Source organism: Ursus maritimus, unplaced genomic scaffold, assembly GCF_017311325.1.
Source record: "Ursus maritimus isolate PB19 unplaced genomic scaffold, ASM1731132v1 scaffold_24, whole genome shotgun sequence".
NCBI lineage: Eukaryota > Metazoa > Chordata > Mammalia > Carnivora > Ursidae > Ursus > Ursus maritimus.
Genome location: NW_024424897.1, coordinates 15,857,344 through 15,874,909, shown reverse-complemented (window position 1 = coordinate 15,874,909; position 17,566 = coordinate 15,857,344). Strand labels below are relative to the sequence as shown.

General features: G+C 48.3%; 1 long non-coding RNA gene across 1 annotated transcript; it reads right to left on the bottom strand.

The window, feature by feature from the left end:
- Nucleotides 1–14,449: 14,449 nt before the first annotated feature.
- LOC103665618 lies at nt 14,450–17,560 on the bottom strand. The gene is made up of 2 exons (XR_569322.1): nt 16,729–17,560; nt 14,450–14,563 (listed from the first exon to the last, which is right to left on the bottom strand). It is a non-coding gene; the product is annotated as an uncharacterized LOC103665618 (long non-coding RNA).
- Nucleotides 17,561–17,566: the final 6 nt, after the last annotated feature.

Here is a 17,566-nt window from a genome sequence, read left to right as displayed (position 1 = left end):
CCCAGATGCAGGGGCAGAGTTGATAGAGAGAAATGTGGGTGAACCTCTCACTCCACCTTCCCTCTCTGTCCAACTCACACTGCCTCAGGGAAACATATTTGTGGAAAGAAGTGTTGCGTGAAGTAGTTAGCATTTATATATGCATGTGGGGGGGTCTAACTGGGAGAGGTGTCTGTGGGTGAGGAGTTTGCCATGGCAGCATCCAGGGCATCAAGGAACAAAATCTATCCTTTTGCATTTATTCTTACACAAATGGTTTCTATTTATACGTTTCTTGCTATAAATTCCATTTTCCCAGAGCACAGAAAAGCAGGACTTCTCAGGGAGGATGTCATAAGCAGGTGACCCTCAGGCAGGGTCTTGTAGGGTGAAGTTGGGTTTTGTTTTTTTTTTAAGATTTATTTATTTATTTCAGAGAGAGCGGGGGCACGTGCACACATGTGAGCTGGGGGGAGGGGCAGAGTGAGAGGGAGAGAGAGAATCTCAAGCAGACTCCCCACTGAGTGGGGAGCCCAATGCGGGGCTCAATCCCAGGACCCTGAGATCATGACCTGAGCCAAGATCAAGAGTCGGCCGCTTAACCAACAGAGCCCTGAGGGTGAAGTTTTTCCTGGTGGATGGGGATGAGGTGATGGTGTCTGATCAAAGGAATGGAATTTCACAAAGACCCATTTACAGGGAGGAGCAGCAAGTGGACAGGGTTGTGGCTGTTCCAGGAGGAGAGTGCGTGGGGCAGGTCTTAGAATGTCTCCTGAGAATTACAAATGTCTTCCAGTCAGTTCCTCCCAGACAGATTGTGGGAGCCTCAGATGCCAGGCTGAGGAGTTGGGGCTTAATCCTGTGGGCAGCAGAGGGCCACTGGAGACGCTGAAAAGAGGACAACAGAATAATTACATGGACATTCAAGAAAATTACCTCTGGCAGCAATTTAGAGAGATAATCACAGGGGATGAAAGGGTTGGGGGGGAGGGATGCAGGGGCAGGGGAGACCAGAGCCAGGGAGGTCAGGAAGAAGATTCCACTAGTTCCAACAGGATGGGATGAACCAGTGCTATGGAAGTCAGGGCAGAAAGGCAGGAACGGGGCCAGCCACATTTAACCAGTACAATGGATAGGATTGGTGGTGATGAGGTGAGGGAGGCAGAGTGAGAGAAACTGAGAATAACCTGGGAAGTTCCTGGCTTTAACCATGGAGGGAATGCTGATACCATAATTAGGGTTTCAATCAAGAGAAAAAGGAAGAGATTTGAGGATATGGTGGGACAGTAAATGAACCTATAGTTTGAGCCACCCACAGGCATTCATGGACATGCCAGGTCCAACAGACGGACACAAATTTGTAACGAAGAAATAGGCGGGAGAGGATGTAAGGAGGGAGTCACCAGCACAAAGGTGCTGGTTGAAGCCACCACAGGTTATGAGTGAGAATTAGAAAAAACTGGGGTTAAGAATCAGAACTGGGAGCACGTGGGTAGCTTGGTTGGTTAAGCATCCGACTCTTGATTTCAGCTCAGGTCATAATCTCAGGGTCGTGTGATGGAACCCCGGGCTCCAAGCTGGGTGGAGCCTACTTAAGATCCTCTCTGCCCCTCCCCCTCCCTAAAAAAAAATCAGAACTAAGGGTCACCTTGGTGGCTCAATCGTTTAAGCATCTGACTCTTGATCTCAGCTCAGTTCTTGACCTCAGGGTCTTGAGGTCAAGCCCTGAATTGGGGGGGCGGAGCCTCCTTAAAAAAAAATAAATGAAGGGGGCGCCTGGGTGGCTCAGCCGGTTAAGCCTGTGCCTTGGGCTCCGTAATGATCCCAGGATCCCGGGATCCAGCCCCACTTCCCGCTCCCTGCTCAGCTCACTCAGCTCGGAGTGGGCTTCTCCCTCTCCCTGTGCTCCTCCCCCTGCCCCACCCCCTGCTCCTGCTCTCTCTTTCTCTCGCCCCACTCCCGCGCACACGTGCACTTTCTCTCAAATAAATAAATAATATCTTAAAATAATTAAATGATCAGAACTGCACTCTGAGGAAGCTGGGAGGAGAGGGGCCCTTTAGGTGCATGGCTGGAAACTGTCCAGAGAGAGAAAAACAGAGCTAGAGGAGGCTAACAGTGATTGTCATCAGCTGGTAGAAATCTGGGGTCTCTTTCCCTATTTTCTGTATTTTTGAATTCTTTTATCAGTAACTATATATTGTCCTTCTTTTGGCTAAAACAACCCTTCACTGGACAAATAAAAGGGGCAGTCCCCAATAGGTTAAGCACAGCCCACCGGCCCAGTGTACTGAAGACTGAGCAGAGAGGTAGAGCAGGCAAATTGCGGCTCATCACACAACCCCCTTCTCCAGCAATGACTCCCCCCCGCCCCCCCGCAGTCCTCCAACCCCGGAGGAACCAGGGTGCCACGGCAGCCATGTTTCTGCCCAGTGACCTCTCTGGCCACAGATGATTGGACGGGCTTTGCACGTGATACTGGCTAAGCCAGTTAGAGCCCTTCCCAGGATGTTGACGTGAGAGGGCAGCTGACGCTGGTGGCCGGATCCATGAGGTGTGAGCTTAGGGGCAATCCGCTGCCATGAAGGCCGAGGGCAGAGGAGCCATTGAGATCCCTGGTGAGAGCTTGCCTGGTAGAGACAGAAGACCATGCAAACAAAAGCCCCGAGGGAGGCCAGGGTTGGGTCACCAGAAACAAAGGTGGAGGAGGTGGGAAGCAGGCGGGGCTCATAAGACCACCAAGTTGAGTTGGGATGTTTTTTCATTACAATGAGAAGTCGTTGGAGTGTTTTAAGAGAGGGAGTGGCCCGACCTGGATTACATTTTAAAAGATTAACGCAGCTGGAAAATGTATGTGGGGGTGGGGCAAGGGTGGAGAGCAGTTTGGAAGCCCCGACCCCCCGGGGTATCCAGGCCACTAAGGGTAGACCAGACTTCCGTGGTGGCCGAGAAGGTGGAAGGAGCAAGAGTCGAGACAGGACCCGGTGAGGGGGCAGGGAAGGGGGCGTGGCTGGGGAGGAAAGGGTGGAATCAGGACCAGATGGTAGGTGATGGTGATGCTGTTATTGAGAAGGGAAAGAAGGGAAACATCGAGGCTTCCATTTGGACATTTTAGGTTGGAGGTGCTGGTGGCATGTCCCAGGGGAGAGGCTGAGAAGAAGGCAGTGGGGTACATTGGTCCGGAGTTGGGGAGATGGGTTAGATGGGTTGGCCCTGGATCCTGGAAATGTGAGTGGCATCAGTCTGCAGCTGGTGCTAAAGCCATGGGCCTAGATGAGACTACCTGGGAGCTGGAGAGGAGGGCCCAGCACAGAGGCCTGGGTCACACAGTCGGAAGTTTGGGAGAGGGGAAGAAGCAAGGAAGGAGGGAGGAAAGGACTGTGTGGTGACCTGGAAGTCCAGAGGAGACTGCCCTGGCTGAGCCGGCATTGAGGCCAGAGAAAGACCCTTTAGATTTGGTAATGAAGTTGCCCTGACCTTGGACAATCTGGGTGGAGGTTTCATCTGGAAGTTAAATTGGGGTGGGCCTCATCCTTTGCTGGAATCTAGATTAAAAAATGAAGGACATTTTCAGTGCAAATGGAGAAATCTGAAAATGGATTTTATGTTAAATAATGTACTAGCTTTCAATTTCTTTTAATAATGGTCTGTGGTTAAGTAAGAGTAACCTGGCTCTTAGGAGACACACATTGTAGTATTTATTGTAGTAGTGAGGGGTGAAGGAGCAGGATGCCTGCAGCTTTCCAGTGATTCAACGATAACAAAACTAAACACACTGACCTACGTATGTTTATATACGTAATTTATGTATACTCATTTATGCGCTACTACCTATATATGAATTATGTACTGTATATAGGTATATTATCTATTAGAAAAAAGGAAGGCAAATGTGCAAAATGCTATTTGGGGAAAAATCTAGGCCGAGGGTATTTTAGTACTTTTCAACTTTGCTATAGGCTTATGTTTTTCCTAGAAAAGAAATTGGGAAAAAAGCAACTTAGAAAAAATGAGCAGGAGGTGATGAGGAAAGGGAAACCACAGAATTTTGAAGGAGAGAAATGGTACAGTAGCTGGAGGAGGACGCAAGGTCAAGGCAGGATTTTATACACAATTTTTTTTAATGAAAAAAATTTTTTTAATGAGAGCATGTGCTTATGTTGAGAGGAGTGATCCCGTGGAAAGATAAATTGGTGAAGTAAGAACGGGGTGAGAGGTGTGGGACTAGGTCCTTGGGTAGGCAGGCAGCGGACGAGGGCCACCAGCACATGGAGGGCAGCCTGTGGCTCGAGGGGACACTGTTCTGTGCTGGGCTGGGCCACGGGGTCACTGGTGGTAGATGTTCCTGTCTATGGGCTTCCATTTTCCTCATGAAGTAGGATCGGGGCTGGCAGCTGGCTGACAGGACCCCGAGGGCAAGTGGGAGGTTCAAGCAGATTGGGGCACAGGGCCAAGAAAAAACTGGCAAATGTGTTGTTTTGTGTTTAAGATCTGAATGAAGGTTATTCATTGGCTTCAAGAAGGAGCCAAGAGAGGAGAGATTTAAGTCCTTACACCTCAGTTTTTCTGTCTGTAACATGAGGGGATCATACTGGGAGACTTCAAAGAACCCTCCAAACTCCTGTTCGCTCAGGGTCCCTTGGTGACAGGCACCTGCTGGGGAGCTTTTACTGAATAGCATGTGTTTGCATTGTTTAAGAATTAGAGATCGCTAGTAAAAACTGGACGCTTGCCTAAGAGATTTCTAATTGAGGGTAAAAGCTAATATATACAGAGAGACACTTGAAAGGCAGACTGTGTAAAGCTTCAGGGCACCCCTGGGGAGCGCGGGGGTGGCCCAGAGGTCCCTGGGCCTCTGCGATGCCTTGACGAGGTGCCGTTTGGGTGAACGCAGCACGAAGCCCTTTGAGAGTAAATTCTGCTCTCTCCTGGCTCTCACTGAAGTTGGCACCGCACAGCGTGAAATGAAACAGCAGATTAATGTGATTAACACTGAATAAACCTCTGTGTGCGAGCAAATATAGCATGAAGTGGGTTCGGGAATTTTAAAATATCTATTATTAAAGACAGCCCGCAGGGCTGCGGTGCCACCAATGACAAAGCCACAGGCTGTGCTGGAACGTAATATTCCCACAGTCCTTGCCCCAGCAAGGTGCAGTTGCGGGCTTCTCTGCTAATGCTCTTTCCGGATCCTCTCGGGGGGATCACCACCTCTACCCCATTTTAGAGATGAAGAAACTAAGGGCAGGCAGAAGTCTCCAGTGTCACTGAGGGCAGGACCAGGGATGTCATCGCCGGCTCCCTGTGACGGGCTGAGCACCAGGGGAGGGAAGGTGCCTCTCAGCCCCCCCCGAGGGCCAGCCGGCGAGCCAAGTGCACCATACTGGGGAGTCCGTTTCTGGCGTGCATGCTGGGCGCCAGGCTCTGGGCTGAACGCTTTGTGCAGATGGTCTCACTGAGTCTTGATGACAACCCTTGGCGGTTGGTATTATTAACCCCGAGAGGAAACCAAGGGCAGAGAGCTTAAATCACTTGCCACAGGCCACCCAGCAGAATCAGGATTCAAGCTCAGATGTGTCTGCCGCGAAGCTTGTGCTCTTGCCTGCCCGCCAGCTGCTGTCTTCCAGGAGAGCACGGTGTGGGCGCTGGAGCTGCCGGAGCCCTTCACTCGAAAGCCTTAGCACAGCGCTGAGCGCAGGTACTAGGGCGCTTGACAAGTATCAGTCTGTTGACAGAGGGACTGACAGTCTGAACGGATGAATGAGTGGCGATGTGACCGCCTGTCTTCTGGGGTCTTTCTCTTCAAATTGAAGATTTCCCCATAGCTTATGAACGCTCAATCTAATTAAGGCAAAGAGGCATCAGAGAATTGCCGGACCTTTCCTTTATTAACTGTCAAGTCCAATCTGTAGGCTGTTTATGTGCCAAGGTCAGAGATCAGTCTTTAGCTGCTCTCCTTTGATTCATTCTGCAAAGCCCCGAACATAAAGTTTATTGATGCAAAACTGATTGGCAGGCGGAGGTAACGAGGTGGCAGGGACAGGGCAGAGCAGAAGGAGTCTCAGCCACTCTGCGGTCAGTCGTGCTCCTTTGCCAGGCTCACTTCCCGGGCTCCGGGTTACTGGGTCCTAGCGGTGCGCACTACAGTCCAGATGAGCTGCAAATGTTGTCTGGGCCTTGGGCAGCGTTCAGGGAGCCCATCGAGTTGGGGAGGGGAAGGAGGCCTTAGTCCTGGTTTTGTCTGTTAATTTGGAAAGGAGCGAGTGAGGGATGGAACTTAGGTAGGGATGGTCTTGAAACTTCACAGACCAAAGGAAATCCTGTGTAAGCCTCCCTCAGACAGGCCTGGGAATCGGAAAGAAGGAGGTCATTGTGACATCTGCAGTTTGCAGCCAGTCCATGACGAGGATTACCCCGTTACCCCTCTGTTCAGCCCTGCCTCTGTGGAGCTCCTGCCAGTGTGTCCTCCGCAAAGGAGGTGGGGGGACGCTCGGCTCCACACCTGCCTCTTGTAGAGCGTCCCCGGGGTGACAAACCGGAGGGAGGCGGTAAGTTCCAGGAGAGAGAGGAGGATCCAGGAGTTGCTGAACTGCGTGCCACTCAAGATATGGAAAGGTCTCTAATATTACTCCTTTTTATCAAGACTGAACCTGATTCTGTCTGATCTGAGAAAAAGCTGTGGCTGCAGTTCATTTTGTTTTTTTAAAGAGTTTTCCTATTTTCATTTATTTATTTATTTTATTTTTTTACTTTTTTAAAGATTTTATTTATTTATTTGACAGAGACAGCCAGCAAGAGAGGGAACACAAGCAGGGGGAGTGGGAGAGGAAGAAGCAGGCTCCTAGCGGAGAAGCCTGATGTGGGGCTCGATCCCAGATCGCTGGGATCATGCCCTGAGCCGAAGGCAGACGCTTAACGACTGCGCCACCCAGGCGCCCCCTATTTTTATTTTTTTTAAGATTTTATTTATTTATTTGACACAAAGCACATGAGCAGGGGGCGGGGAGGTAAACAGAGAAGCAGCCTCCCCACAGGACAGGGAGCCTGAAGCAGGACTCGATCCCAGGACCCTGGATCATGACCTGAGCTGAAGCTAGACGCTTGACCAACTGAGCCACCCAGGTGTCCCTGCAGTTCATTTTAAATGCCCTCTTTGTGTAACTCAGAAATACTGGTTTTCCACAGCCAACACCCATCTGGATGTAAACTTGCCCCCCCTTACAAATTAAACGGTCCATTTAGAAGCAGAATAATAGCGATGATGATAATAATAACAAAATTAAACAAATCGATCCCCACCCTCCCTTGTTTTATTTCCTTAGGAAATAGTCCAAGTTCAAGGTCTAGTCTGAGCAGGTACTATCTCCTTTCCTGGTCTGTTTCTGGACAGGCAGGGAGACAAAGTCCCTTTTCCTCTTCTCTGTGGAGGGCCGGGCCCAGGCTGCATAGAGCTCCAGACAGAAATGTCCACCGGGGAGCAGGGAGGGACCTGGGTCTTCAATGGCTGTGTCTCTCCCTTGAATTCACTAAATGTTGAGCAACTGCTATTGTCAGGCACTGGGATAGGAAGGTGATTAAGGAAGGATCCTAGAGGGGCACCGGGCTGGCTCAGTCGGTAACACATTTGCTCTCCCCGTCATGAGTTCAAGCCCCACGTTGGGTGCAGAGCTTGCTTAAAAATTCAAAAAAAAAAAAAAAAGGACCCCTGGAGACCCCCACACTGACCACTAACCATAATATAACATAATAAATGCTATATTCGCACAGGAATAAAGTGTTTTAGGTGCACAGAGAAAGAAGGGGAGTGGGACTGGCTACAGGGGTTCTCAGAGTGGTTCCCAGCCCAGCAGCACCAGCCTCACCTGGGAAATTAGAAATGCAAATGACAGGCTCTACCGCAGACCCACTGAATCAGGAACTCTGGACGTGGGGCCCTGTGATCAGGTTTGAAGCAGCCCCCAGGTGATTCTAGTGGAGGCTACAGTCTGGGAATCATGCGGCAGTTGCAACCAGCAGCTTATTTTTGCAAATAGAGTTTAACTGGAAATAGCCACGGTCCTTCACTTACATATCGTCTGTGGCTATTTTTCTGCTAGCCCGAAGACAGTCATGTAGTTGCAACAGGGACGGTAGCCTGAAATATTTACTATATCTGGCCCTTTAGAGAAAAAGTTTGCTGCTTCCCAAGGAGTGGGGGTGAGGAGAGGCTGGTCCCCTGCTTCCACGCCCCTCTCCCGTGGCTGGTGCTGCGAGGGCCTCTGGCAGTCACACTTTAGGCAGCTGGTTCTGTGACTCGGCTCTAGTTCGGAGACTCCCTGAAAACTCAGTAAACAAAGTCAATTTTATGTATCATAAATACATATTGGTCAACACAATTAGGAAGGTGGTTCTTTTAAAAGTCAAATGAGCAAAAAGAAGAAGTCCTCATTCCAGGAAGCCCCATGTTACTGCCTGCCTGTCTGGCTAAGCACCGTGCTTGATGCTTTAGGTCCGCCTTTCTGGATGGGTATTGTGTCCCCACTTCACAGATGAGGAAGTTGAGGCTCGGAAGACGAAGTAACCAGAGCTCAGCCGAATAGAGCTTGGACTGGATCCTGGTTCAGCCTTGCTCCCAGGTCGGGCTCTAAGACAACGCCTCCAGTGGACAAAGAGACACGCCACAAGAATCTGTTAACGTTAACACAGACAAATCAGCAGGCGCTGGAGAACCAAACCCAGGTCTACTTCTTGGGGGTGGGGTGTGCTCTGGGGAGCACGGGGAGAGGAGGAGATGGAGGTCCCGCAAGGGCACAGGACCAGCCCTCCCCCCTCCCGCACGAGCCCCACGGGGCAGCACGCACATGCATCAGTGCCAGGTGTGAGGCCGGCTTTCAGGCAGTGTGAACGCTCGAGGCCTCCCAGCCCCCTTCCCTTCCCTCAAGTACCAGTGTAGCAGGCGGCAGGGCCTCTGCCCAGCTCCTGGTTGTCAACGTGGGGGTATGTATAAGGGCGCCCCAGGGAAGAAGGACTTGTTGGTCAGCTGAGTCTTGTGTCCGTTTGAGAGGAAAGAAGAACCCCCCAGGGTGTTTCCTGCTCTGATACAGGAGTGGAATGGATGGCTGGGCGATGAGATGCAGTCAGACCGGGGCACCCATTAGCATGGGATATCCTTGCAACATTGTGCTGGAGACTGACTATCAGAACAAAAATAAAATCCTGCCCTGCTACCCCTTAAGCATCCTGGGAGCTAAAACACCATTGTCTTGGTGGCAAAAGCCGTGACTAAGGAAGTCCCCTCTCTTTTTTTTTTTTTTTTTTAAGATTTTATTTATTCATGAGAGACAGAGAAAGGCAGAGGCAGAGGGAGAAGCCGGCTCCCTGTGGAGCAGGGAGCCTGATGCGGGACTTGATCACAGGACCCTGGAATCACTACCTGAGCCAAAGGCCGACCTTAACCAACTGAGCCACCCAGGTGCCCGGGAGTCCCCACTCTTGAACACAGTTACTTGTTTTGGCTTCCAAATATTTTGTTAGGTTGTGAAGACAAAAAACATTCTTTTTTGTGTTTTTTTTTTTGGACCAAAAAACATTCTTAATCAAAAGAGTTTGGGATGTCAGGGAAAAGTTAAAACCTCAGAAGACAGCAAGTGTTTTGAGGAGACTAATGGTAAACTGCTTTCTCTCATCAAACAAATCAGTGGCCATGACCAGACATTTGTATTGTTAATATTTTTTTTAATATGTATTTATTTATTTGAGAGAGAGAGCTCTTAGGGGGGGAGAATGGGGGCTCAGTCCTACGACCCCAAGATCATGACTTCAGCTGAAATCAAGAGTCAGACACTTAATTGACTGAGCCACCCAGGTGCCCCTGACATTTCTATTTTAAATACACTTCTTTGAAAAAAAAATCAGCATCTTCGGAGTGTCTTCTACATGCCGGCCTTCATGCTAGTCTCTCTTAACCGAGGTTACATCCTGACCTCCCAGCAACTCTGAGGGGCCCCTTTACAGATGGGTGGCCAGGGCTCAGTCAGGGCAGTGACCTTGGACTGGGCCTCACTGACAGAGAGGCAGAGCTGAGTTTTGAACCAGGTCTTAAGACTCTGTGTCTTGGGGGCGCCTGGGTGGCACAGCGGTTAAGCATCTGCCTTTGGCTCAGGGCGTGATCCCAGCGTTCTGGGATCGAGCCCCACGTCGGGCTCCTCCGCTGTGAGCCTGCTTCTTCCTCTCCCACTCCCCCTGCTTGTGTTCCCTCTCTCGCTGGCTGTCTCTATCTCTGTCGAATAAATAAATAAAATCTTTAAAAAAAAAAAAAAGACTCTGTGTCTTGTATTCCTTTCACAGCATCACATTTACTCTGCACAAAAATCTGGATTTGGGGAAGAACAATGGGAGACCAGACAAACAATATCTCTAGTCTGTGGATGGCTTCAAATCAGGAGGGCATCTGGGTGGCTCCCTCGGTTAAGCGTCTCTTTATTTCGGTTCGGGTCCTGATCTCAGGGTCCAAGGGAGTCTGCTTGACGATTCTCTTTCTCCCTCTACCCCCCCCCCCAGCTTACATGTTCTCTCTCTCTCCCTTTCTCTAAAATAAAATCAATCTTAAAAAAAAAATCAAGATACTAAGGTATATTTTAGGGTGGTGGTTCTTGGACCAGATGGAACCACCCTCCCATCAATAATGGACCCTGGGCTGCTGGGTAGACTGGATAGGCTGTAGACTGTGTGCGGGTTTCTGGGGCCAGCTGTGACGTCAGCTTACCTTTCCCTGTTGCAACTCTTGTTTTAGTGAGATCTTGCCTTGAAAAATTATTTCATTTTGCATTTACATGATCCTTTTTTTTTTTTTGCCCCCAAATCTCAAAAATCTTTATTGTGTTAACAGGTTTCATCCTTAGAGCAAGCGCGGGAGGAGGACAGGTGTTAGCTGTCAGCTTGATAGATGAGGAGATTGAAGTAACTTTCCTAAAGTCTGATACTAATAAATGTTAAAGCAGAACCTAAAACCGGAAGCCCCACCAAGATACCTGCAAAACCCTGAGAACAAGACTTGGAAGACTCAACAAGTGTAGGATGAGATCAGCCACCTACAAAGAAGCAGGGTTGGCTAAAAATGGGCGATCCAAATGTCTAAGGAAACGTAAGCCGCTACATTGCTTGTGGTTTCAGAAGAGCTGTGATCTGCCCACCCAGCGTCTAAGAGAGGAGTCTAAAAAGCAGGGCTTTGGTGTCATCCCACAACAGGGACAGACCAACGCCCTGGCTTTTTAGAAGACAGTGTCCTGTTTCGAGGAATCGGGAACAGCAGCCGGACGTAGCTTGCCACGGCGGCAGTAAGATTAGCCCACTCATCCCCCTGGCTCGCGGAGGAACCTCGTGGTGTGGTTTGCCTTCCTGAGTAGCTTTTCTGTGAGGAAAGTCAGCTGGTCAGATGTCGCGGCTTGGCGGTCGGGTTCTCCTTTTAAAATGAGTGACTTCACATCATGGGTGTGTACCATTCTCAGTATTTTGATTACATTCTTCCCGAGTTAGGTGAACTCTGAAGCAAGGGACCTGAAGAACCGAGAACCAGGTTCTGGGTGATGGTGAATTTGATAAGAGTCTTACCTAAGTAACTAACCAACCACCCATGTGTCAACCTTCACAGGAAGTGAAAACTAGCTGCCAGATAGGAAAGATGTGGAACACAGTAAGTATGGGGTCACGAAACAAGAAACCAGAACGAGGTGGAGGAAAGTTAGAGTTAATTGAACCGAACTAAAAGAGCAGGTGGAACCTGGGACAGGCCAGGAGGGGCAGAACAGAGCACTGGGGCCGCCTGATATAGCCTTGACCTAGACCCAGTGGAGGGGGGCGGGGGCTCTGGAGCCAGAACATTCTCTGGGAGAATTCTGCTTCAGCTGCCTGTGAGCTGGCTGGGGACCTCATACCTCTTCTGCACTTTCTCCTCCTCATTCTTACGGTGGGCCTCCCCCAAGGTTGAAAGGATTAAATGTGATAATGAACGTGCTCTCATTCTAGTGCCTGCCCTGTAAATGCTCCGTAAGTGCTTTCGGTTATAAGCCCTGTCCTTTGGGATTACACACGGGCTCACCACTGTTGAAACGCACTACAGCACTCATTAAGTACCCCGTTACAGCAGAACCTCGCCGAGGTGGTGGCCCATCTGTGTCCTCTGCTCCGAGGCAGGCATCTTCCTCATGATCACGCACAGCCCAGAAGGCCCAGAAACACGCTTTGACATCGTCCTGCAAGCTCTGGGCCAGGGCGTTTTCATTCACTGTTCTCTCCTCCTGGAAGGCTCTTCCCCTAGACAGTAATAGGGTTTTCACCTTCATTTCCTTTAGGCACCTGCTCAGATGACACAGTATGGGAGAAAAGCTGTGCTTGACCTACCTCCCTATAGAAAGTAGCATCTACACTGCCCCCAGGGCCTAGAGCTGTATTCATGTTTCCTGCTTGCTTTCTCCCCACACGCTCATTACCCTTGACATACAGTCACGTGTTAATTGTCTGTTTCTCCAAGTGGTATGCCCATGAGACCAAGCATTTGATTTGGGGCTGTGCTCTTCTTTTTAAAATGCCTTCCTCACTTCCTTCTACTCGGAAGCCTAGAATGGTTGTCCCTTGAAAGAGGTAGGAGGCTCTTCTCACTCTATGATAGAAAAGCAGCTATTTGCCTGTTCCAGCTCACTGTCATATGTACACAGAAGATAGGATGCGCTTCATGTGATGTAAAAACCTGTGGCCAACACCAGTTAAGTATCTAATGGAGACCATTCCAGGTAGAGGGATAGAAAGTGCAAAGGCCCTGAGGTGGGAGCAGGCAGTGAGGCTGGAGTGGCAGAGCCGGGGGTAGAAGTAGAAGAGGATAATTCCAAGGTTTCTGGTTTAGATCATGAAAGAATAGAATTGACATTTGCTAATATGAGTCAGCTCGGGGGACGAGCAGGTTTGGGGTATGTGAAGTTTTGAGATGCTTGCAGGTTGGAAGCACCTGCCACAAATCCAGTGGCTTTACATACATTATCTCCATTGCACAGGTAGGAAAGTTGAGGCAATGGAACTTGGGTGTCCCTAGGTCTCAGAGCATGTTAGAATGGCTAGGATTTGAACCCTGGCTGTGTCTCCAAGGGTCTGCCACTCTGAAAAGCGCTGGTTACTGAAGGAGAAGCTAAGAGAGAAGACTGGCCTCAAATTGGACAAATCAAGAATACTTCGGATAACGTGGACTCAGAAAGGTCTTTCTGGAGCCGGAATGGTAAGTTTACGGCAAATAAAAGGGAGCCTCACATCCCAGGAGTGTTGGAGCTGCGGTCCCTTTGGCCTCAGCAAGTTTGCTGGCAAATCCATTTCCATGGCCATCAGGCCGTCACGTAATGCCAAAACAATGGAATGAAACGTGGAAAATCTGTTTGAGGTTATTATCCTGGGTTACACTCCAAGTTTTCATATTTTCTAAGATTTGCTTGCTTAGAAATCATTCACAAAAATTAACGTAAAACGGACAAGCCGTTCAAGGCCTTGATACTGAGTACGGTCTGCAGACCAGCAGCAAGACCATCATCTGGGAGCTGCTGGAAATTCAGAGTCTCAGGCCCCATGCTAGACTTCTTAAGTCAGAACCTGCATTCAGCAAGATGCCCAAGGGTTATGTGTGCTCATTACAATTTGAGAAGTCCTCGGCCCAGAGCCGAGGTGGACTAACTTTTTCTATAAAGGACCAGATAGTAAATATTTCAGATTTTACTGGCCTGTCATAATTACTGTTTTGTTTTTGTGGTACAAAAGCAGCCACAGACAACATGCAAAGAATGAGTGTGGCCGTGTTCTAATGGAACTTTATTTAGGGATGCCAAAATTAGAATTTTATGTCCTTTTCATGTGCCATACTATTCCTCTTATTTTCTTTCAACCATTTGAAAATGTAAAGCTCATTCTTAGCTCAGAAGCCACACAAAAAGGTGCTCATCTTCTGACTTGCCTTTTGGGGCTGGCCATCCCCAAGCCGCCTGCCCCTCTCCAGGTGATCCCCCCTTCTTTCCTCTCCATGGGCATGGGTCTCGGACTCCCTTTCCCTCATGACCTGTGACACTGTGTCAGAAGGTTGATGACTTAAGCCTAATATAAAAAGCCAGTAGAAGAGGGGTGCCTGGCTGGCTCAGTCAGTGGAGCATGTGACTCTTGATCTTGGGGTCCTGAGTTCGAGTCCCATGTAGCGTGTAGAGATTACTAAAAAAATTATAAACTTTAAAGACATATATGTATTTAAAAGGCAACAGAAGAACTGCGACTTTAAAAATATACCTCTGCCAGTTTCCACAAATATGTTTGCTGTTGTTTCCTACTTGAGGTTTTCTTTGAGAATGACCAATGGGGGGGATTCGGTAGCTAAGGGGAGGGGGCTTGTTCCATTTAAGTGCATTTACTCTCTTTTGCTCTCTTTGTCCATCCTGCATTTCAGCTGCCGGGAAGAAGGAACACACAATGCAGGGAAAAGATATTTATTAAAAAATAACTTTCGGGGAGGGAGTTGGAAGAGGAAATTAGCGAAGGGAGGTACTCTCCAGGAGAATAAGAAGATTGTTCCGCCGTCACTGGGCTGTGGGGGAGAATGCATGACTTGATAAATAAAGCAGACAGTGTCAAGGGCACTTGCCCAAGAGTAGTTTGTGAAGCAAGCTCGGCGGGAGGAGGCTATGACAAACACAGAGACAGGAGAGTGACGGGCAGAGAGTCTGACGAGGGCTGGGATCGGAATTTTTTAAATCCGGAGTGCAGGTTCACGGCAACCAACCACTTTTCCCTTTTGTTAGGAATGGGGAGAAGAGGGGAAATAACGTTGACTCAACGCCTGCTGTCGGTCAGGCATGGTTACAAGCCATTTCCCATCACTGTTTCAGTTTTAATTAAAGCAACTCATGGAATTAGGTGTGCTGGCCAGTTTTCAGATGGGGAACCTGAGAGGTGAAGAGTCAGGATTGGAACCTCGTTCTGTCCGGTCACAAATACTTTAGTATTCTACGCTGTCCTGCCTAGTGCAATTTACAGTGGAAAGAACGCCTCCACGAAATTCGTTATTTATTCACACGATGAGAAAGCCTCAATTCTCAGGGATGTGGAAACAGCAAGAGACCTCGCAGGTAACCTGTTCTTCTCTACTCCCCACACCCCTCCCCCAACAAATGCAATGCTTTCGTTAAAAAGACATCAAGTCCCCTTTCTTTCCTTTCTTTTCTTTCTTTCTTTTCTTTTCTTTTCTTTTCTTTTCTTTTCTTTTCTTTCTTTCTTTCTTTCTATTTTGGTCCTTCTTCTGTTATGAAACAAAACACATAAACAACTCAGTACATTGGCAGCCTGGCTTCCAAAGTTAAACTGTGTGCCCTTAAACCAGTCTAATGACAAATGTACATAAACCCTTTGCAGAAATGTGGAGTTTGGGGACCATTTACACAGAGATTACTCTATCAGGCATACATTTATATATATATATATATATATATCTCATTTAATCCTTTTAATCCTCCAACAGTCCTGGGAGATTTTAACACCATTTTGTGGATAAAGAAACTGAGGCACAGAGAACTTAAATTATCTTAAGGCTACACAGCTGATAAGAGGCAGGATGGATTAAAGTCAAGGACATTGCCTGGTGAGTTCGTCCTCTTAATAAGGCCACCACATTGCAGGCTCCTTCTAGAAAAGGTGCAATCACATGAAGACTCACTGTCAGCCTGCTCAGTACATATGCCAGGATCTTTTGCTTGCAGGTGGTGGATACTATGAAACAGTCAAGGAGATGCTGGACAATCATTAGTATGGTACGGGTCAAAAAGCAAAAGGAGGTTAAACCAGTTTCCCCCAGTCTTTCTCAGAACACCTTTTCCGTGACTACACTCAACCAACCAACCAGCCAGCCAACCAACAAAAACCAGAGTAATGGTTCCAAAATTAAATGGAAAAGTGCAGAAAACCTCCATCCCCCTCCCCGAGATTGCCATATGCCTGTTACACATTTTGGGCTCCAAGTAGTGCCGAAATAACGGATTCCACTTTGCTTTAACCAAGAGTTTCCCAAGGACCAATGTACGGCTACTCCCTTTAAAGCCTATTAACCTATCGAGGCTTGCAGAGCACATCTTGGGGAACACCAGGACTAGTCTGAGGCACGTCCAGCCAGTTCCGTGGTCTTCCCTGTGGCTATGAACATGAACCCGGAGGAGCTGTCCATACGTTCCCCTGAAGACAAGGAGCGGATGATCAGCAAGGACAGCTTCTGGCTGATCCCGTGCTGGAGCCTTCCGCAGCTAATGCGAACTGGGTCTTTACACGGCTCCTGTCACCATTTGCCAGTCAACGACAAGCTGAGTCTGACAAAGTTGCCATGTGAGCAAACACACTTTAAACAAGTTGATTCATGAACCCAAGATTCCATCACATTGTGAGAGGAACCATCTGACAAGAGAATTTATTTTGCAATTACCCATCTTTCTCTGGGAAAGGGTAAGGTTCTTTTTCCTTGCTCTTGATATCTGATATCTTCATTTCTACAATGCTTATAAATAGAAGCACCCAATCTTTGTGGTAAGCAAATTCATTAAATTCCTACAAGCAATTTCTACTAGGATGAGTGTTAAATCTAGAGTGGGGCTGTGAATAGACTTACGACAGTGTAAGTTCTTTGACACGCTGAGAAAAACACACAAGGAAAAGTGAAACTAAAAATATCACCTTTCCTGTATTCCACTGATTATTTGAAATAATTACCTCATAAAATGGAATCATAGCCTTTTAGACCTGGGAAGGACTTTGTAAATATAGTCCAAACCCTTCCGTCATAGATGAGGTTGGCAAAGCTTGAGAAGGTTGGGTAACAGGTCCATGCAGCTTGTCTGTGGAACAGCTGGACTGGAACTCAGCTCTTAACTGTCCAGTGCTCCTTCTCTCAAACTCTCAAACTCTTTTCTCCAGATGTTCCAGTGTCGCTTTAAGGAGTTGCTTTCTTGATCATTCACTATAATGCAGAAGCTTGCCTCATTTGTTGGTTTTATGTGTTGGAGGGGAAGGCAAGTCAAACGTATACCACGTGCCCCTTGGTTCTGCGGATCTCTTGATGGCCCTCCACCTTGACCTTTTTTCCTAACCTCTGCCCCCAACTGGCTTTTCCTCTCCCCTCCAAACACTGTTATCTTTGGAAATATGTGTGTGCACTTTCCAACCTGGCTGGGATCTGGGGCAAGGTGACTCTCCGTTTAATAGATTTTTTCCCACAGTGCCTGAATTGGTCCAAGGGTATGGAAGGTCGGACAACGAACAAAAAGTAACCTGCCATCCTCTTCCCTTTCAGCAAGTCTGTGTTCTGCTACTGTAACACGAATTAGGAAAAAATAAGAGAAAAAGGCAGAAACTCCACTTGAAGTATTCGCCTACCCCCTGGAAAAGTTCAAGGCTGTTGTTCATTGTCTGAATTTTCCCTTGTGAATCACTCCTATTCCTTAAATCATCTTCAGACGTCTGATCAAGGAAGTGTCAGAGCAACATACAAAGTTGAGTATTTGCATTGAAGTCCGTGTCCTGGCTCCTAGGAGTCGGTGGAGAATGTGCT